Genomic DNA, 22776 nt, shown 5'->3' with positions numbered 1-22776 from the left:
GTTGGTTTGTTGAAGATGATTCATAAATGCAGATGAAAAGTAATTTTTCTAAGGCCTAGGTTATCTTATAAGTTCCTTCCAAACTTATTTTCCAAGTTTTTGCAGTATTTACTGGGGAAATTGCTGGAAGTGTGGGCGGTTTGTAACTTGTGCGCTTTGTTTGTTTAGATTTTTAGCATGCTGTTTGGGCCTCCTATTTTTGGTGTAGTTGCTCAAGTGCCAAATCTCATTTTTGTGGTTCTGCTACTGTGACACCTCTTTCCTTTCTCTCCTGTGATTTTAATACAGCACAGCTCGGAACAGTGGCAATTGTTTTGTTTTCACATAGGGGAGGTGCTGCTGTGGACAAGGCAGTGCTTGTCAGAATTACGTTTGGAGCAGCTGTTAATGTATTTTGAACTCGATGCTCCAGAAACATTTTCTTTTAACTTTTAAGGTTTATATGTTGCTTTTCTGCAATCTCTCCCGAAGCCTGGTGAAGCGTGTACATGCCAGTGCTATTTCGGAGAAGTTCTTCCAAAGTGTCTGTTTTGTGCAGTGTGTAATGTTGTATCTTCAAATCTGGCATCGTACTCTTATTTACTGAATGAGCCTGTGCTGACTCCTGCTGTGCATAGGGCTTGCTTAACCTGAATAAGTTGGGAGAATACTGTTGGTGGTATCAAAGCATGCCACTGTTAGACCAGAACATTCAGTTCAGAGAGCAGAAAAGGAATATTAGTTGCAGTAGAAACTTTCTCCTTAAAACCTGGCTATGTGTTCAGGAAGTCGAGTCTGATGGCAAGAGTGATAAGCAGAAATGCCTGATTAGTCTTAGAAAGCTTATTCAGGTGGCAACTCCTCATGTACAGAAGTAACTCTAGAAGTTGTAACCCAAGGATGAAGTCCTTGTGTGACCTTGGGTAGTCATTTGCTGAGGTAAAGACGACAGCATCAGTCCTGTCACAGTATGGTTACTACTATGGATGAGGAAATCACTCCTGCCTGTTTTTTTTTTTTTTTTTTTTTCTCCTTCTCTTCTGGTCCTCATGAGCACCTGCTCTCTGCCCTTTCCCACTTCACTCCCTGCTGATTTTATTGTTTCATTAGACTCTGTTTACTTAGCATTTTGTTTGGGCAGAAACATGCTTAGTACAAATCTCTGTAACTTGTGTTTTTTTTTTTTCTCTTGGGTTCAAACAGCAAAAATTGTTGTCTCAAGGAAGTTATTAATGATGGACCCAGACTAGAGGAATCAAGGAGCACACACTGAAGCTCCTCTTTGGGAGATGCTGAAGGGTGGATTCGCCTTCCATGGCTTGCTGCCATAGCCGGCCCTTGTGCGCGCTTCTGGGGTGTGAAGGAGGAGTAATTACTTCTTTACTATTGCCTAGAATTTGTATACACCTAGTATTTGACTGTGACTAATGGTCTCACCTTGACTCAGGATACTAGGACTTTAGACTTTAAAAGCTATTCCTTCCTTTGCTGTTGTGTGTGGAAGGTCATGAACAAATGTGTGCTCTGAAGTGTCAGGATGCAATAAAAAGAATTTGTGTTCTTGCTAGTGTATGAAGAGTGGAATTGAGGATTTGAGTCCACTCTTGGCTCTGTTACCAGGTGACACGGAAAAGAGTAACTTGTAATGACTACTTGGGTGTTTTAAGTGAGCTTTCTTGTAAAGGGTGTTAATAATGCAGTAGCAGTTTTCAGCCAGACAACATGACATCTGAAATAATGGATAGTCATTCACACCTGTGTAAAATCAAAGGCAGTCAGGGAACCAGAGGAGGCTTGTTTGTTTGTTTATTTATTAGAGTGGAACAGTAACATCTGAATGAAGTGCCAACAGTGCAAAAGGAGATCCTATGTTAGTATTTGTTTTGGAGAGCTTCAGTAACTCCTTTGTGGGTTTGCTGCTTGTAAACATGCAGTTGGCCCATCTTGCATCTCCTGCTGAATGTTTTTATTCTTTGTATTTTCTGCTGATGGGTGTATCTGTGTCTCTGAACTGCTGAGGAAGGGTGCAGAGCCAGTTGCTTATTGATTTGAGTTGCATAGAGGAGTTTTTCATTCTCCTGAAGGCTCTTGGGTGCTTTCTCGTTCTGTTTCTTAATCTCGTGTAACAGAAGAACTTTATATATAGTGTTAGTGTAATACTCTTCTACTGTAATACTCTTCTACAGTATTTCATTTTGTGGGGTCATTACTGTAGTATGTGAGCTGTAGGTTAAATGGAGAGTATTCTCTCTGCTCACCCTTTTGGTTTTTCCTTTTGCTTCTTGTGCTTTAAGCGGTTGTCCAGGACTCTGGATTACCATTCTCAGCACAGCCAAAATACTTCTTTGTTTTAATATACTTCTCTGTACCAAGTATAATAGGAAAGGTACTGTATATCTATTTAATTCCTCAAAAAGACTACTGCAGGCTATTGTGTTGGAAAAGAAATGTTTCTCTCTTGTGATTTCAGTAACTACTTACTTGTGGTGTTTTGGGCATCATTAGCTGAGGTGAGTAGTTAAAACTCAAAACAAATAACTGAAGTAACAGTAACTGAAGTTTTTCTTTTTTATATTTTTAAGAGAAGGGAAAATACAAGAAAAGTTGTGATTGTTTTTTTTTTTCCTTTTACTTTCAAGTCAGTGAGTTTGGGAAGGAAACTTAACATGACAAGATAATTTCATCCATTGCCATTTCAGTGGTGCAGCAGAGTATTGGCATTCTGGCTGCCTTCAGGGCACTGCCTTCTGCTTAGTTCCTGCAGAAGCCTGGGACGAAGGGATTGTATTTCAGACCTGTTGTTCCACTTTTGCTAAGGGTTTCAACTCCTTGCTGAACCTTAGCAGTTTATGAACTGAAGTCTTTTCATATATTATGTACCTTGTTTTTAAATAGTTTCAAGTCAATGAAAGGACATATGGGATCAAGTCTTGCTTACTGGTCTCTCAGAATTACTGTAAGTTCTCTGTGCTTTCTGTCTAAAATGCTCTGTGCATTAACCATGACCAGAAAATTAAGCAGCAGTCATCTTTGAGATTTGGCTTGGGATGCTATTTCTGTTGTATTTGTAAAGTTTATATGAGATGTGAAAGAGCTGCCCACTGTCTGCAAATATCTCCATCTCAAGCAGTCTCTAGGAAGACCAGGAAGCCAGGCTTACCTGTCACTTGGGAACGCAAAGCCCAATTCGTGTGTTCCTGTGTATTTCCTTGCTGTCAGCTAATATGTGGAAGATCTTACCAAAGTAGGATCACTTGGTCAAGAGACTTGAGCTTTTTTTGGCTAGCTTATTATTTGCTGTTTTGGTGACACAGATGTACAGCTGGGCTCTGCAGTCTGACATGTGCACACCTGAGGGCAGTGAACTGATCTCAGGGTGAAATCTATGATAGCAGCAAAGCTTGCTTAGTAAATTGAAGATGTGTTGTGTAACTGTACCTTGTGGAGCAGTCAGGAAATGAATTAACTCTTTCTCAGAAATAAAACACCAGCTCCAAAGGGAATAAGAAATAACAGTGTTAGCATTATGAAGAAATTTACATTGTTCTTCATGCCTCTGAAATATTTTGGCTTCATAACGGCTTAAGCTAGTCATAGCTCAATCGTGGCTCTGCGTTTAAAGGCCAGGGAATTCCTTCTAGTTTGAAAAACAGCAAATGCAAGTATCGTGTATAGCTCTAGCCAAAGTCACCCATACTGCATTTTATTCTGAAATGAAAAGGTGAGATAGACTCTCACTGCAGTCTGACATCTTTCTGGGAATTTCTTTGAATGCAAAGTGTTCATTTCTGTGTTGGTTTTGGTTTTTTTTCTTTTGTTTGTTTTGTTTTGTTACTTGCACACACTTGAGAGTGTTGAGAGCATCGGAAGTCAGGAGGGAGGGGCTATTGGCAGCAGCTCTTTACAGAGGCTCTGACATGGAGCAACTTGAAAGCATGCTGTAGGAAATAGAGGAGGATGTTTGCTGTACATTCCAGGGGTTGTGCTTGCTGTCCTTGTTGGGAGTTTCAAGCTTGGAGGATTGGTAGAAATTGGATTTAGGAGCAACTTGAAGGCCATTTTTGTGTAGATGTATCAAGAATATTATGCAAGTGGATTTAGAGTGAAAGTTTTGATGTTTTTGAAGCGATTATTAAATGAGTTAGCAATGTGGTAAACATCTAAGAGTTCTTTCCCATTTTTCTTAAATATTTGAAATACGTTCTTAATATGCATTGATGGTAGAAATACCAAAAAATCATTCAAACACAAATGCAGATTGATAGAATTAACAATGTGTGCATGCTGTATTTAGTCTGTGGTTTTCCCGCTGCCCCACACCTTTTTGCTTGTTGTGTAGGATAATAGGGATCTGGGAGCTTAGTAACATTGTGTTCTGGAGTAAGCTGTGAAACTTAGAGTGAACAAAGCTGTGATTTTGCAGAAAAGGAAAATGGTATTTATGGAGGAAAATGAATGATGTGCTGTAGAACGTGATTCTTTTGCTGACTGCTACAAAGCTCTTTTTGCAATGCTGGAGCAGGCTGCTTAACCGCTTACCTTGTATGTAGCCACTAGTTGTGTGTTCATTACCATCCACGTCAGCTGGTTGACTTCCTACTGTTTGATGTGAAGAGATTCTGAGAGCTCAGCTGTTGCTGGGTGAGTTGCAGGCCTGCTGTACACTTTATAGTGTTGGGTACTCTAATAAGTTCATACCCAGAGTTCTAGAATTGTTGGTTAATGTTGAATGAACACTTTTTCCCATAATTTATGTCCTGACGCTCTTTGCCTTCAATATAAAGGATACTGCCATAGAAGTGCTTTTGACAAATTTTGTGAAAATTCACACAACTTACTGCAAAGTAAGATGTGCTAATTCCAGGAATGACCAGAATATGTTTTATCTGAGCACTGAAAAGATTAGACTGTCATCATTCTCATGCCTATCCCCTGTAATTTGTTACCATCCTAAAATTGTCTTTGTAGCCCTGTTCCCTGTTTTGTTTTTTTTTTTTTTCTTCGATTCATCTTTGTCCAGGCACAATTTTCAGTGAATAGTCCTTATGTTATTTAACAGGCTGTTTATAGATTGTACATTATAAGACATACATGGAAATCACATACATTTTTCTACTTTGTTCAGATCAGAACAACCAGTTTCCCTAAACACAGTAGATACTGTTCTTGAAAACAAATTCTGATTTTTTTTTTTTTTTTAAATAACTTAAAGTGTGCTGGAGCTGCTGATAGATGAGGAGAGGGAAAAATGTATAAAGCAAGTGATATAACATTTAGTTTGGCTCACTTGATGCAACTATATATATATTTTTAGCGTAAGAGGGGCTGTGCTGAGTAACAGAAGTGAGCACATTTTAAAGCAAGTTTGAAATATCTTTAAATGCAGTGACAGTACGCAAATGTTTTAAAGGCTTCCGGAGGTCTATATGAATTAGAGGCTTTTTGTCATGGGCTATTTTGTCTTTGGGAGCATTATCCAGTTCTTATATATTGCACCTGTCAGTTTGCTTGACCTGTGCTTTGGTGATGTTGCTGTTTTGTTGAACACCCAGAGATAGCTCTACAATCAGTCCAGAATGTTTTCCTTATGCATCTGAAGGAGGAGTGATCCTAGGGAAGCTGCAGCTGCAAGTTGTTTCAGTGTTTGAAGTGAAGTTTCTCTGCCAGTGGGGAAGGAAGCCAGCATTTCAATTCCAGCCCTAGACACTTGTGGCTGGAAGATAGCATCCAAGTCCAAAGAGAAAGGACATCTTGTATCTCTTGTATGTAACCATTTTGGGTAACAGAGCACTATGTTTTTCTTCTGAAGTGATAATCTTAGTAGTAGGATCCTACTTTAACCAGCTTTAAATTAAGAAGAGGCATGAGACTGATTGTGTTTCCAAAATCCAAAGTATTGCTTTTTGCGCAAAACAGAAATAAAAAAGAAGGCTGCTTCTCATTTAATGACAAAAATACTTAAAGTTGTGCTGCTGCCATTGTGCCATGCATCTGGTTTAGAAAAATGGCTCCTATTGACTGAGCTGTGGGCATCTTGAATCCCTGTTCTGTCTTTGTAGGTACATTTCTAGGCCTGGTACTCTTACATGGATTCAGAGAGTGCAAAACAAAGTGCGAGAGAGAATACTTCCAGTAATAGCTAACTCTCTCATCCTTACATCCACACAGCTACTTCCATACTGTGTGCAGAAAGGAAATAGGAACACTATACAAGTCCTGCCTTAAAATGTATTTCTGTGTTCCTGTTGCTTAAAACAGGCTCTCTCATTTTAAGTGTTCCTTGCCTGAACATGGAAGCTTGCTCACTAGACATGGCACACCAGATTTGAGATCTCTTTGGATAAAATCCGTTCTTTAAGCATATTTCAGGAGTTAATTAATGCCAGCATTGGATACTCAACCTGTAGATTTCCTCCTTCCATCATAGAGGTATTGCTGTACCTCGAGAGATACAGATAGCAATGATGCAATTGTAGGAGGCAGAACAGTTGCTGTACAGAATCACAGAATTGTAGGGGTTGGAAGGGACCTCCAGAGATCGAGTCCAACCCCCCTGCCAAAGCAGGTTCCCTACAGCAGGTAGCACAGGTAGGCATCCAGGCAGGTCTTGAACGTCTCCAGAGAAGGAGACTCCACCACCTCCCTGGGCAGCCTGTTCCAGTGCTCCGTCACCCTCACTGTAAAGAAGTTCTTGCGCATGTTTGTGCGGAACTTCCTATGCTGCAGTTTCTGGCCGTTTCCCCTTGTCCTGTCTCCACTCACCACTGAAAAGAGTCCGGCCTCGCCATTCTGCCCCCCCCACCTTAGATATTTATAGACCTGGATCAGGTCCCCTCTCAGTCTCCTTTTCTCAAGGCTGAACAGACCCAGTTCACTCAGCCTTTCCTCATAGGGGAGATGCTCCAGGCCCTTCACCATCTTCGTGGCCCTCCGCTGGACTCTTTCCAAGAGATCCCTGTCTTTTTTGTACTGGGGAGCCCAGAACTGGACGCAGTACTCCAGATGAGGTCTTACCAGGGCAGAGTAGAGGGGGAGGATCACCTCCTTTGACCTGCTGGCCACGCTCTTTTTAATGCACCCCAGGATGCCATTGGCCTTTTTGGCCACAAGGGCACACTGCTGGCTCATGGCCAACCTGTCGTCCACCAGGACACCCAGGTCCCTTTCCGCAGAGCTCCCCTCCAGCAGGTCATCCCCCAACCTGTACTGGTGCATGCAATTATTCCTCCCCAGATGCAAGACTCTACACTTGCTTTTGTTAAACCTCATCCGGTTTCTTTCTGCCCAGCTCTCCAGCCTATCCAGGTCTTGCTGAATGGCAGCACAGCCTTCAGGTGTGTCAGCCAATCCTCCCAACTTCGTATCATCGGCAAACTTGCTGAGGGTGGCCATTATCCCCTCATCAAGGTCATTGATGAAGATGTTGAACAAGACTGGGCCCAGCACAGACCCCTGAGGAACACCGCTAGTTACAGGCCTCCAACCGGACTCTGCACCACCACCAGAGTCCGGTACCTTATTAGTTTGTACAGAGTGGCGTAAATCACTTATAGGATCAAGGCAGGAAAGTTCAAGACAGATTTTATTACCGAATATGATTTTCTCTGGTGGAGCCACGGAAGTAGTCTGAAAAATGGAAATGCAATGCTTCTCTGCTATCTGATGATAGATTTGCAAGGTGTAGAAAAATTATCTCAGACTGTCTTTAGAGTGTCTCTGAAAGAGTGTATTTTCATGTTATAGGTTCTGGTGTATTAGTTTTCCAAAGAGGGAAAAGAAATGGCATAGCCTTGTATTCTGTTTTCTGCAGTGTTTTACAGTCGGATCAATCCACCTGTATGTTTAATTCTAATCCAGTTCCCAATACTCCACTTCCTTAGTTCTTTCATTGTGGAATGTAGGCGGCAATTGACACCTTGTTCTCAGGAGTCTTAAAACTTCATTATTTCTAATATATGATGGGCTTTGGAGAATTTGTGAAACACAGTATTATTGAAAGTCATAAACTAATAGTTTAATAAGCTGTGTTTTTTGTTTTTTGTTTAATATTTCTAAAGTCTTATTAAGGCTTATAAAGATTTTTGTTAATTAAAATCTGGATGTATTTTAGCTTTGGAAAGTAAGCTGCTCTCTGAAAGCTGAAGGAGGATGTTGCAAAGATTACAGATATGTACTATTTTTAATTCAGAAGAGGTATTCTGTAGTGATGTAGTAAAACTCCAGTGCTCCAATGGTTTCCTCCTTCGGAAGGTGTGGTCATGACTAATGTTATTTCTGAAGTTATTCTCGCTGTACTCATAGCTTTCCATATATTGATTTAAGTTAAATTTGATTGGACTCTGGATAGGAAGTAATTAGATATTTAAGGTTTGATTCACTTGGGTTTGTTTTAAACACTTTGAACGTCTTTGGGTTTTGGAAGTCTGGAGCACATCAGTGGCAGATAATACTGAAGAAATGATTGCTTCTAAAGAGCAATAAGCATGCTTTAGTGGTGTTGTTATATTGGAAGAGTCTAATGTAAAAGAAACAGAACTGTCTTCTGGCTGCTAACAGTAATGTATGACTTGTAGAGCTGTCAGATGGTTGAGCTTTCTTTTGGACTTAAATAGCGTTTGCGTACTGTGATGTTGCGTGTTTTACATTACAGTGTGGAAAAGGCTCTTTTGCAGCTTTCCTGTGCTGTGTGGGTTAGGGTTAGAAAGGGCCCAGCATGGGCTCCTAGGAGGCACCTGCTCCACTGTGATGGTCTCTCGGGCTGCAGGGTGATCTCTGCTCTGGTGCCGGTAGCACCACATTTTCTCTCACTCCCCTCTGGCGTTTTGCCCTTTCAAGTACGTTTTTTTTTCCCCAAGCAGCATGTGTGACTGAGGGGCTCAGCTGTGTCTGTGCTGGGGTCAGACAGCGCTGCCTGGAAGCAGCCGTGCCTGGCACAGGGTCGCACTCCACAGAGAGCCCTGCGGCTGCCCCACTGCCAGCACCTCGCCATCTGCACCCAGCGTGCCGCGACAGGTGACAGGTGAGAAGTAGTTGGTAGTAAAAGTTGTTTTTTGTAGCTGGGTTCATAAGTCTGTAATTAGGCTGGTAGAGGTGCATAGGTCAAGTAGACTTGTACTGAAGTCAGTTTGTTAAATTGACTGCTTTGTTGCACAGCTGTATTTTCTTTGCCACATTGTAGCAGAACTTCAGTGTTGTTACAGTGTGTGAAATTGTAACAAAGTGTGCAGCGATCAATGATACAGGTACTGGAGTTGAACGCATCCTAAGCAGGTTTGCTGCAGGACTGAGCTGGGAGGTGCTGTAGACTCTGCAGGGATGGAAAGTCTTAGAAGAGGGGTCTAGATTGAATCACAAAGTATCACAAGTTGGAAGGGACCCACAAGGATCACTGAGTCCAATCCCTGGCTCCACACAGCACCACCCCATCCCAGGATGGGAATGGCACAAAGCTTCACCAGACAGGTTCAGACTGGGCACGAGGGAAAACTTTGTTACCCTGATGTGATCAAACATTGGAACAGACTTCCTAATGAGATAGTTGGTGCCCCATCCTGTGCCTGTCAGTGTTCAAAGGGCATTTGAATAAAGCCCTGGATAATATGCTTTAACTTTTGGTTAGCCTTGAAGTGATCAGGATGGTGGTCTTTGTAAGTCCTTTCCAACTGCACGTGCTCTAAAAAATTCTAAAAAATCTATCCAGTCAAATAAGACAAATGAAAGGTTGATGTCCTTTTTTTTTTTTTTCCAATTTTTTCTCTTTATGATGTTTTCCAGTTCTAATTGAAAATTTCTTCTCTTTTACTTCATGCCTTCAGTTTTTGGTGATTACATTTAAAGATTGTCAGCATTGCTTTCATTGTTGTCAAGCACAAGAATTTCAAAGTTCACTTGTAGGACCATAATGGCTTTGCTTGCTCATACTAGGCTGAAATCATTATGGTGCAAATCAAAGCTTTTTGTGTTGCATCTGGGCCAGCACAATCTCATCAGTTCTGTCATGGTCTTGTTGGAGAACATGAACAGTTTTTTGGTGCAATTTAACCAACGTTGGTAATTACTGACTGTTGTCTGTTGTCCACTCATGTTAATTTTAAGACCATTTCATGTTTCTCAGACTTGTCTATCTCTGTTACTGATAGAACTTTTCTATTACTCTATAATAATGGTGTATAATAATGGTGCAGAAGTAATTGGTATCATTTAGCAGCATATGTGTGGTTGTGGTTCTTTTTTTTGTGAGCTTTCTATTTTTGAGACCTCTAAGGAAGCTCTAAATTTCACCAGTTTGAGACCAGAGAAGGTCTCCAATGGGTGTTAAGTAACAAGTAGACCATTGTCTGCCAAGTGTGCGTTACATTTAGATCCCTTCAGGGACAGCTCTTGGGGTGCCCACAAGTTAGACTAACTTAGCATACAGTGGCTGTGCTGGAAATCAGTGTGTTTTGAGTGAGAGCAAAATAAGAACAAGTAACTGCATTTTTAAATGTATCAGTTTAGAATGAATTGATACATTCAATGCTTTTAGACTTGCATCCTAGTTAATGATCAGTCTTGGTTTTACCATGGACTTGAAAGGTGGAATTGGCCTTCTGGCATTGGTGATGATAGGCAAGTATTGAAATTTTGAAATATAGTAACGAACTTGCTGTATTTACTGGAATCATTGTTTTGAAGTACAAATTAGCTCATTGTCTGACAAAGGCAGTGTTCATGACACCTGCTTAGGAGTAGTCTGCAGAACAACTTCTTCAGGCTCTGTTGTTTTTAAATAACCCCTGTCAACACTAGGCATTGAGGATGTGCTAGATGTGCCATGGTCTCAAACAGCTGCCAGGCGTCACTTCTGGCATGTGGCCATCTTTAGATTTTGTTGTAACCTGTTAACATAGAAAATGAGAAGACCGCTTTCTTCCAGATCAGTTACACTGTGATCAGTGAGAAGAGGAAGAAAAGGTTCCAAATAGTGAGAAATATTTGTTCTTTCGGTGTAAATGAGACCTGATCGGTGGCTGCTGTTACTCACTTTGCGAAGCGCTTTCCTGAGTAGAAGGATGTACTTACCACGTGCCTTCCTGAATCTGATTCAAAGCTCACACTGCTATTTGTCTTTGGGCTGAGTTAAGCTGTGCCATTGTAATTACAACCAACTTACCAGATATTAGCCAGAAAGTATATTTAAAATTACTAAAGGAAAGAGAAGTTTATGGATGCTTTCCTTTTCTGATGAACCAAAAAGACAAATGCAGTGAAACTTGAAATAAGTGAGAAAACAGCTCTTGTAGGGAATTCAGTAAGGGGAAACTTAGGGGGGAGAGGAAAGGGAAGTCATGTACTTTTGTGTCTTTATTTGCATACAGCTTTCACCTTAAATAGAACTATCTAAGTGGCAAAAATCTGTTCACAAAATGGAACTTTCATGGTCATTCAGTGATGTCCCACTGAATGCTGAGCTGATCAGAGAGCTTTTAATTTGGAGAAGCATGTGGGCTTAAGTTTGGAAGCTTGGTTATCATTTACAATGCTGTATCTTGCATGTGTTCTTCACTTGAACTACATAATAGAAGCTTATATTTAGTTCTTGCTTCCTCTTGGTTACTTGGTGATCTTGTTCATCCCTTGACAAAGCCTTTACAGTTTTCTTCAGTTGCAGAAATTAAAACTGGGGGGAGGGTGATCCAAAACTGAACAAAAATAAAAAAACCCAACTCATCAGGAGTAGATTGTCCAGCATGTTCACTTGCCAGAAGGATTTTCACCAATTTCTTTGTACATTCTCTTTCTTTATTCTGAAGTTCCTTATGGTATCCATCAAAGATTTTGCTAGAGGTGAACTGAATAAGGACTTATTTTGGGGCCTGCTAATTAACCTTACTGGATTAGAGCACCGAAATAAATGATACTATGTCGACACTAGGATTTCTTGGGTTAGACAAAATAGCTTGCTTTAGAAGGTTCATGTTCTTTTGATAGAATGGTTAAGGAGGATAATGCTGCAGGCTGTGCTTAAGCATTGTTATTACATAGTTATCATGTTGTAAATTACTGCCCAGAAATCAGGATTGCGTGTAATCTTCACTTAATCATTATCTCACAGTCATTATGTATTCCTGGAAAACCACAAATGTGTGCTAAAAATCAGTGCTTGTGCAATAACAAGTACTGCAAAAAGTATAAGAAGAATGAAAGCAAAAGTTAATATTATATGAAGATGAAAAAGCAGTGCATGGATGTAATTTATGTCATGTTAAAAGATGTGAATTCAGCCTGGTGAAGCATTGTTTATAGAAAATCTATCTGGTACAGGATTTAACCATCTACTCCAGGTAATGAGCTGTGAAATTGAATGGAATTATATAGACCAATTACACTTAGTGGTTTGCAGATATGTAACTCTTTAACTCTTCACTTACTGTAACCAAAATAGATTGATATTTATTTGACATTTGACACAGCAGTCAATACCGTGTGTCTGTTATCATTTGTTCAAGAACTAACCTGCTGATGTTTATTTGGGTGAGTGCTGCTAGGTGTTTTATAGGAATATGCACTGACACTTGTTAGATGCTCTCTTACTCATTGATTTCTCTTAAACTCTGTTTCAGTAACACAACAACTGCATTGCAGTGCCTACAGGCCACTTTCATGCCTTAAGATATTTGTAGCTATTTAGGGACTCTTCAACATTTGGTCTTTTCAGATACCTTTTGGCACCCACATGCAGCTCATATATTAGTATGTCACAGTATGCATACTGGAAAACATTTCCATACTTTGTTTCCTCCTCCATCCGACCTCATTTGTGTTATACCTCACACAGCAGTTGAAAACAGCTCAAAGATGCATGCAGTGTATCTGTCTTGATACTTCTTTAGTTTGAAATCTCGCATTTCCTGATTGTTTAGTGAAGCCACAAAACATACTAATTTATAAATAGATTTAATTTACTACTTGCTATGGTTTTTTTTCTAGTTGTATAGATCAAGTTGGATCTTCAGGTTACAAGCATACTGATAATGCAGTTTCTATTTGGGTATGTTCATTAAATCACCTGAGCTGAAAGATGCCTTATGTTGTACCTTATGGCTTGCAGTATGGTAGAAACAAATCAGAGCTGCTTTGTTACTGCGTGGCTGTTGTTTGTCAGTAACTGTTCTTCTAATCTCTTGGGTTTTCTCCTTTCAGTGAATCTGAATATTCCTTGTAGGTATTTATGGGCTGTTTACAATCTCTGCTATCACTGAGACTTGCTGTACTTGCTTTATTCTTTTGTAATACTGGTTGACAAATGGGTGAGTTCCTCCTGGCTTCCTCATGTGGTGTCATAGGAAGCCACATTTAACTGATTATGTGACTGAAGAGTAATGATACAACCACAGGAAATCCTGTGGCTGGAAGCAGCTTAGTTCTCTACTTCTGATAATTTTGTATTTGCAAGATATTGCATTTAATTTAGGGATGAACTTTGTTGTGAGTTTTAAAAGGTGGTGCTTATTGCAACATAAAACAGAATGCTTATCTATCTATATAGAAGTAATTTTATATATATAAAATATTTAAAATAAAATATGTATTAAATTTTGTGAAGAAACTTTAGATACAGCTGCAGATATTTCCCTCCACCCCCTTAATTTTTTTTAAGTATTTTTAAAAAATTGGTTATCATGCTAGGTAAAACCAGGGAAAAGCATGAAATTCATCAGCATGTCTGCTTTTTAACTTGTACATACTGTTACTGATGTGCCTTCTTATAAGTTAAGGAAATAAATACGTTCCTAAAATAAAGGGGCAAGGGAAGAATAAAACATTTCGAAAACAGAGGAAGGTGATGTGAGAACTAGATAGGATGGGGAAAAAAGGTCAGGAAATGCTGAGCTGTGCAGCCCCCAGGTCATTGGTATCCTTGAAATTTGTAGTCCCTGACTCCTGAGCTCTGAGCATCAGCCATCTAATACTGCTGGTGGCAGTTACTTATTGGGTGTAAGTACTGGTGCTGGAGTTGCTCAGTCTGGCCGGGAAGCCGTGCTTTTGTGTTGCTGCCATGCGTCACAGGGTGCTGGAGAGGGCATTGTTCCCTACCTCCTGCGTGGGATGTGGCCAGCTGTGGCACTATTCATCTGCTTGGGGTGCTTAGGTTATGCCTCTGAAGCCTTCTGAGGATGGTGTTCTCTCTGGGTACTTGGTATGAAGACTCAGGAGAGAGGAAGGAGGCAGCAATGGTAGAGACAGCAGTACAAAGCAAAGCAGTTTGAGAAACGCTGATTTAATCTTGTTTGTCTTTAAATTCTGTTCCTGTAGTTCTCTCTCTTTCTCTTAGAGACCAGTATGCAGAGCTTCCTGTAGTTCTAACAAATGTTACAGGTAGAAGTGTTGACCATGCAAGCTTATGTAATGTGTCCAAGGACTTGTTTATTCAAACAGGAGCGAACTGTTGAATATTAACAATATTAATGTGCACTTCCACTGATCTGAGCATATACATCTTGAATACGTTGCTCTTCAGAACTTAAAATGAAATTTAAAACTCTGAAAACATGGAAATTTATTTTGAATGTTGATAACATTTAGAAACGGTCTAGAATAACTTGTGGAAAGTGGTATTTTGGAAATAGGAGCAGTAGTACTTACGAGTAAGGAGTCAGAAAATGACTGAAAACGACAGAATCAGAACTGAATTTGCTTTATTTCCTTCCTTGCTTGAAGCATTAAGAACACTCTGCAGTGGAGTGATCAGTAACAGCTTTGGAGAAGAGGCATGCTGTTTGCTGAAAGAATTAAGATGACTGATTATCTAATGCAGAAGTCTGGACCGGAGGTGGGGATGTGGGTGGCTTTGCCAGACTGCCGGAGTCCTCAGAGAGTGCCTGTGAAGTTTACTTAAGTAGCACTCTAGGTATGCTTCTTTGGAAAATTTTTTCTTGCTTCACAACAAAGATTAGGGATGTAATATCTCACTTGAGATATGTTTTTATGCAACTTTCTGACCAACATGAAAAGACTGGAATGAAAGAGTGCAGAAACTGACATTTGATTAAGCGCGATTCCACGGTAGAAAAGCCATAGGAATTCCAGCATAGCTTAAAACTTTGCAGGGTTAGCTCCTTCTTATGTAACTATGTCAGAGAGTTGGGTAGCACTCTCCTAATTTAATCACAAAATATACGATGTGCTCTTCTGATGACTTAAACATCACCCAACAACAAAAAAGACTGAAGCTCAGATCATCATCCAAGAAAACCTAACAGCTTGACCATAGTGACCTGAGTGTGAGACCTGGGAACTGATGAACACTTGGCTGGTTTATGTCAGCTGGAGATCTGGCTTACTACTTCAAATGAAGCAATTCACTGTTCTTGTTTGTTTACTTTCTCTTCTAATAGTTCTTAAAGCGCAGTTCCTAAAACAGAGAATGATGACACCATATAAATTTTTGTATGCATAGCAGAAATGCTAAGTCGCAGCTTGAACTGGTGTTTGAGCGCCTGGTGGGAAGGCAGGGTCAAGCCAGGGGAGCTCGGAGCATGCAATGCTCTTGAGTGACCAGAGGAATTGAAGCCAGGATTCATCCCTTCCCAGACCTCATTTAAGGTTTGGCAGTGGAAACAAGGGGGTCTTGCTGGAGTTCCCTCTGTACCTGAGGCCTTCTGAAGGTAAGCAGTTTTTTTTCCTTTGTTCCTGTGTCAATGGCTGCTGTGTTTTGCTTTTTCTCATTTGCTGCAGCCTAGGATTGTGCCACTCTGCTATTATTGATGTACTTTTCATCACGTTATAGCATTACAGTATGAAATACTTAAACCACCAAGCAGTACATCCTATCAACTCCCAGCCTCCTTCAAGATGACATAGCCAGGGAGGAAGGCGATGCGTAAGAACGCAGCTTCCAATCCATTCCATCTTTTAAATGGTCATTTTGGGCAGCTAGAACTGTTCTCTGCTCTTTCCCCTGCTTTTTATTTGCTGTGACTCACCCCAGTGTTTTTAGAGCTTTAATAACCCATAGCAGGATGAGAAAATGTGGAACTTCCTATTTTTCCTCATCTAAAATGAAAATATTACTAGAACCAGATTATATAGGAACACCTAATGCGTAGTCAGAAAGAGGCAACACCTTTTTCCTGATAGCAATTGCAGGCTGAGGGAGAGTGAATGAAAGAAGTAATACTGCTGGAAACTGGCAGAGGAGGGAGAAATTTTTCCTTGGAAAGGCTGGGTTCCTCTTTGTGGCAGTGTTGCAGAACATGCTCATTAATTGTAGAGGTGGGAGTGGAGATGATTAGCTTAAAGAAAAAAAGGAGTAGACCAAATACGTGATGTTTTTAAGGCAGCTTACTTCAAAGCATTCAATGTGGATGAGTGCGGGCTTTTTTCTTTTTTCTAAGAAAGCAGGTGATTATCCTTTTAGGCTGAGCATTGATGGGATTCCTCTTAATCACACGTGCTGATGCACTCTGCACTAATTAAATACCATTACGTAGCACATGTAATAGATTGACTATGAATATGGATATTAACGTATTTCTTCACTTAGTGAGAGACCCTTGCTTTGTTCATGTAAATATGTGCTATGCTAAAACCATAGCTTCAGCTAATTTGCTGGCGTCAGCTAAGGCTTCAGGATCTTCATTTCTGGAAGAAAATACTTTCTGTGTAGATGTTTTAAGGAATGTGTGAGGTTACTTTGGATCAAGCATCTTCCTAGTATTAGGCACTATTTAGTGGTGGTAATGTTTTAAAACATATTTTTTTTTTCTTCCGCCCTCAATTAAATGCTTGGAGAACTAAATAATAAGATACAGGCTCACTAGTTATGCATAGGAAAGTTTGCAATATAAACTTGTTCTGGTGGTGAAAATCTGTAGGTAGTGCCAGAAGTCATGCAGTATAAAACTGTACCTAATTGCTCCGAACTGTGATGGAATCACATGACTGAGGCCCTCTGGAATTTATAGGTTGTATTTAACTCATATTTAAAATTTCACATCGTTCTACATAAACATAGGTATCTTCTGTTCATATGCGTGTATGGGTGCATGTACACACAAGCATGTCTGCACACACTTTCGTGTGTGTATATGTATGTTTGTATATTTAAAAGGAAATAAAGAACGAGTGCTGCTTTAGCACTTGGTCTTGGTTGGAATTTAACAACAGTTCAATAAATTTCTGATACCTTTCAGAAATGTTTTAAACTCTGAGTTCCCAGAAAGAATTAAGGTATTGTGTCTAGTGCATGGAAAGAAGTCATTAAAAGAAGTAATTACCTCCATGATTTAATACTGGCTTAGCTGATGAGTATGTTGTATCACTCATTAGTGTGATAATCGTTAGTATCTGATGGAAAGGCTGCTGAAAAATGTGAAAAGACTCTTGATTTTTGAAAGCTGTCAAAATGAGGCTGTTATTAAACTGAGAGCAAAACCTCATGGAGAAAAATGACATCAGATGGAGTTGCTATGTTCCCAGGTTGCCCTGCCTTCTCTTCTGCCTTTCTGAATTTGTGCACAAGGATGGGATCAGACGTTTTCATTGAGTCAATTCTTCTTGAGGCACATAGCTGATGCTATAATACATACATATTGTAATGCCTGAATTCTAAGAAAGACCAAATGTGGTTGCCATAGCATTTAGCAGAACGTGTTATGTGCCAGAGAAGCTCTTACACAGATGTACATGCTTGACAGAAATCATTTTAAAATAGGATTTGTATTTTAGCATTCCAGACTCTGCAATCCAGGTAAGATGGAAAAGCCATCAGAGGGGAGAGGAAGCATTAGAAGAGAGATGTACATGTGAAATGCACCTAATTTTTGTTGCTGAGAACGGCTAAGAATTTTTTATTTAAAAAAAAAAAAATGGCACGGCTTGAAATAAAATATATTGCTATAAGTATCTGTACCAATTCAAATGTAGGATGATCTTTTGGAAGATCCTTAAGTGCAGTTTTGACTATTTAAAGTATGGGTTTTTATACCGATTTCTCTGCTGTGTTATAGTAGATATTAACTACTATGGTTAAAGATATAAACTGTGTAGGTAAATTGCTAAGGTAAAGAGCAGCAATATTTGTGAAGTGTTGAAAAATCAACGCTTTGGTCTTTCTGATGTAAGTTGATGTGAGTTATCAGTATTTTAAAGGATCGTAGCTTTGAATATGAATACGTTTGCATGCATTTCTTATTGTAAAAATAGTTATTTCCAAACCCTTCTACAGGAAGATAATCAAGATATTCCCATCTATAAACTGTTTGTTGGTGAAAATAACAAAGATGTCTTTCCTCCAGGAGCAGTGTTTCATTTGTGTTTCTTGTCTAAGTCTCATCTACAAATGAATGCATTATCACATGGAGTTGATGCCTAATTGAATCTAGAATCAATGTGGATACTCCCTCCAGACAGATGTTCTGGTCTCAGATGAGTGTGATTTTTGCAGGCAGAGAGGAGGGTTGTTTGTAGCTGTAAGTTGAATGCATCGAAGGTTGATGTACAAATTGAAGATATTTGGAAGTTGTGCTATTTTTGCCTCCTAGCAAAAACTCTTAGCTGTTGCCCTGAGGAATGATGTCACGGTTACTTAGAAATGCTGAACGTTTGGTGCAAAAATGCAGTGGTGTGCTCTTTTGGTCCTTGATTCCTCCAGTCCGTTTACCTTAATCTGTGTGTTTGTATGAAATTACCTCACTAGCCACTGGAAAGGCAAGGGTGCTCCAGACCTTTTGGCTGGCTCTCAGGAGCTGTTTGCCCCTTGGGATTGTTCAGGTAGCCCTTTTGGAAGGCAGGAAGGAGCACAACCTTGGGTAGAGCTGTGAGGGATGCAAAGCTGCTCCCTGTAGCTTCTGCTTAGCACTGTGCCTCAGGCACTCACAGAGCCAGGCTGTGGGTCCTTTGTGATTGACAGACTTGTGCATTTTCATTTATATATATATATATTTAAATATCTTTTCTCCTAGTTTCTGTATTTTGTGAAAATGGCCCTGAACTTGGGAAAGGGTGCAAGGAAATTTCCAACTTGTTCTTGAGCCTTAGTCCCGTTATTTGGCATTAAAACTCTTCTGCTTGCTTCTGTATTGCTGTATTGCTGTTTTCTCATATGTTCCTGGTCTAACTTGCAGGAACTTCAGCTTTCTCCTGATGTTAGAGATACTTAGCTACAGAAAATGTAGCAGTTCAGAGGGAGCAGACTTCTCCTTTGAAATGTGGTTGTCTGCTGCTGTCCCAAGTTTTCTTCATAGCTGTGAAGTCTTTCTTTATGTGTAAATGCAAACATGACAGATCTTAAGGCAAAGATATGTCAAGACTTGCACTGTAGGTATGACATCTTGAGGACCAAGCTGTAGGTGAACGTGTGTAGTGCATTCTGCCATAGCTGGATTTCAGGAGCAGATACATGGTTGCCATAGAGGTACATAATATTGTCCAGAGTGAAAATGGATGCATACTGGAGTATGGTCTGGTTGATAAATGTCTTTCTTTCTGATCTGAAGTACGCAGTACTGATGATAATTGAATTTCTAAGTCAGCATTTTCTGTGAGCTTCTGAAGCCCTTCAGACTGAAGTCCTCCTTGACATCACAATGAAGTTGTGCCATTCACAGAAGTATTTGTTAAAAGCTTGTTAAAACATGTTAAAGATAGAACAGTATGGTTGGAGTAAATTAACACAGTATGGAGGAAATTACAGAGTGACACTTCTGAGTTGTAGCATAAGCAAGTCCTCATTCTGACCCTTTGTAACTTTACAGATAAAAATGAAAGCTGGGGGGCATTTAAAAAGTTGTTCAACCCTGAACAGGAAAAATTTATTGAGTCTTACAGGAGCTGCTGCGGAAATGGCAGCTGCTTTGCTTTCTGCAGTCTGTGTCATTGATCAGATGCGTTGTGCTTGCATCAGACAGCTCATGTGTGGAGCCTTTGGAGAGCTGTGTTGTTGTGAAGGAGTTGGGTTTGTCTCTAAATTTAATGCCAGATGACCGTTTCTTAAAAGACTGCAGCTGTTATTTGCTCAGACCAGTGTGACTAATTTGTTGGGTTTTTTGTCAGCTGCAGAGCTAATAAATCACTTTTGCATTTTACCAGGTACTATATATCCATAAATTATTATTTCCAATAACACCTTATGCTGCACCTGTTTAAGGAGGGTAGATGTTATTAAGGTACTAAATATATTGTAAAGGAGGTACTAAATGTAACAGGCTTCCTCAATTCTCACCCTTAGTTGATTTAATAATCTAATAAAAATATTTCTGAAGCAAACAAATAATATGGCAACTCTGCCCAGCTCCTTTTCCTGGCAGCTTATTTAGGCATCATAGCAGGGACACAGAGGAGCTATAGGGCAGAAGATGTGGCAGTAGGAGAGGTTTCAGTGTGGGAACTGGTGTCAGTTCTGAGTCATGGCATTCTGCACTGGTGACTGTCTGGGAGAGCACAGAATGTAAAGATTCTTTGGCAGAGGCAGTTCCTCTTCGCTGCTTCTGGTGATGGAATATTGACAGATCAATTTGAAACTGAATCTTCTAACCTGGACTGTCTGTATCGTGCAGCTTTGATTTGTTCTCATGCATTATTTGTATAAAAGCTAATGAAGCTAATCAGTATTCAGATGATATTTTATACTTTGCGTAGTGACAGTGTAGGGCATTTGGGATGGTAGAAATGTTTTCTGTAACTTCTAGTGAACATTAGTGTCTGCGTGCATTGGGAGTGGGTAGACTTTTGGATGTATCAATTTCAAGTGTTGTTGATTTGGTCTGATTTGTAGGACAAAACATTACGGAGTAATGATAGAATTTGTCAATTATCAATGAAAACATTGTAGACAGGTTTAACAAATTTGTGGCTGGAAGTTTTCTTTAACTGTTTGTCGTTACTTGGGTTTTCTGACCTGTTTTGTTCTTTGCAGTTCTGAGCACTGCAAGAGAGCTGGTGAGTGTCTTATCCCCTAGGATGATCAGTATTGTTCCTGAAGACTTTGCGCTAAAGACTTTCTGTGCTGCTCTCGGTTGTTCTGCTAGGCTACATTGTTATCAACAAACCCTTAGGAGGTTTGCAGTGGGGAATAAGTGTGGGGGAAACCTGTAACATTTTACAAAGACATTCCTTTAACAGAGGCTTTAATAACATAGATATTAAAGGACGGACAGTAAATAAAATCTGATTAGAGATTTTGGAAATGTTTCAGCTTTGTGATAACGTAAGCAGCATTTAGAATTCCTTAGTACTAGCTTTCTGCCTTCTTGTGTTGAAAAGCATTGAATTGAAAATGTGAACTTCTGTACAGAATGTTTAAATTTGACATCAATCCATTTATTGCAGTTACTCACGCAGGCCCTAAAGAGCTCACAGTCTAGGTAGAGGCCAAAGAGTGGTGAGCTGGAAGACTTATCTGACCTGAGGGAGAGAAGAGAGGAAAGACAGGTGGTGTGTCTGTTTTTCAGGAATCTTTGTTCATGACAAATACAGAACAAAACTAAAGAATGTTTGTAGGAATGGTCTCCAACTTGGGGAGTGTTCAGAAGTCTGTAGACAGGAATAAAGTGATAAAGGCTGAGTTTTTCCTCTTTGTTGTGATGCAGATAATTAGAGTTATTCTGTATTTGGAAATTTTTTTTTCTTTCAGATATGCTGTTGCTTAGGTTTTAATTTGGGGCAGTAATTTAGCATAGGGGTGGTGGGGTGGTCACAGGCACTGACTGTTTTACTTTGCAGCTCTTGACCATTGATTTTGGTCATTTATCATGTGACAAAAGTCTAACAAATGTAACATTAGCAATGGTTTTTGAAGTTTGAAGAAGTATTTCCCACTGAAATCCCCCAGCTGTTTTATACCTGTATGTCCTGTTAGCTGCTCATCTCTATGCGGTCACAAGATTAGCATGGTCAGGTGGGGTATTTGTAATCAATATCATTGATTATTCAATCTGGTTTTCAGGCCTTTGAGTGGCAGACAAGATCCTCTCATCCTAATTGGTGGTCAGGACAGCTACGTATTTCATTCCTTTGCTGTTAATGCTTCCTATGTTAATTCATTTGCTAGTGCTTAATTACACTGTAATAACTACTTGAGCACTTTATTCTGTTAAATATGCTACCATATTTAATAAGCTTAATGCTCTGCTGTGGCTGATTGTACCTGATTGGTTTGTATGTTTTATTCACATGAGTAAGTATCCCACAGGGAAGTTTTGCCTGGAAATATTCTGCCTTCCAGCTGTAATTGAATGGATTTGAACAAGCAGAGACAGCTGGGTCCTGTTTTGGTCTTGATTTGTAGGGACCCAAGGGATTGGGAGAGTGGGAAAGAGATCCTGTGCCAGTTGAGTGAGTTCAAATGAGGAAAAAGCTTTACTCCCTTGACTATTCTGCATTTCAACTGTTAATGCAGCAATAGAGCCTATTCAAATAGTTGTATGTTCTTTGTGTTTTTATAAAAGAAGGCTTGTGTACTTAGGTATTGTCTTTTTTGAAACATAATGTCTTGCTGCATAAAGCACAATTTTCCAGGTCAACCACCCAGCTTTAATTGTAAGATCTTACGAAGTGCAGGAAGGAAGCCGAGAAGTCCTTACAATAACCAAGGAATAACATGCTATTGGAAGTTCTTTCATGGGAACATTCACACCATAATTAAAACAACAGCAAACAAAACAAAAACCTCCAGCATGACAGCAGAAGCAAGTAGCTGAGAGAATTTGAACTTGAATCTGGCTACATTTAGAGAACTTCAAATCCTCCTTGTGTTGGTATTTTGTAGTGGTCTTGATGTGTAACAGAAGTTCTTTCAAATGGTGCTGTTGGAGCAGG

The 22776-nt window shown here is 39.8% G+C and overlaps 1 protein-coding gene across 9 annotated transcripts in view; it reads left to right on the top strand.

Moving 5' to 3' along the window:
* Positions 1-22776, top strand: part of CDC42BPA (CDC42 binding protein kinase alpha) — a 156313-nt gene that overhangs the window by 10632 nt on the left and 122905 nt on the right. The window lies entirely within an intron of this gene.

The sequence above is a fragment of the Lagopus muta genome, chromosome 2 (genome assembly GCF_023343835.1).
Source record: "Lagopus muta isolate bLagMut1 chromosome 2, bLagMut1 primary, whole genome shotgun sequence".
NCBI classification, from domain to species: Eukaryota; Metazoa; Chordata; class Aves; order Galliformes; family Phasianidae; genus Lagopus; species Lagopus muta.
Note: the sequence above shows the minus strand (reverse complement) of the source record. Positions and strands in the feature narration are given on the sequence as shown.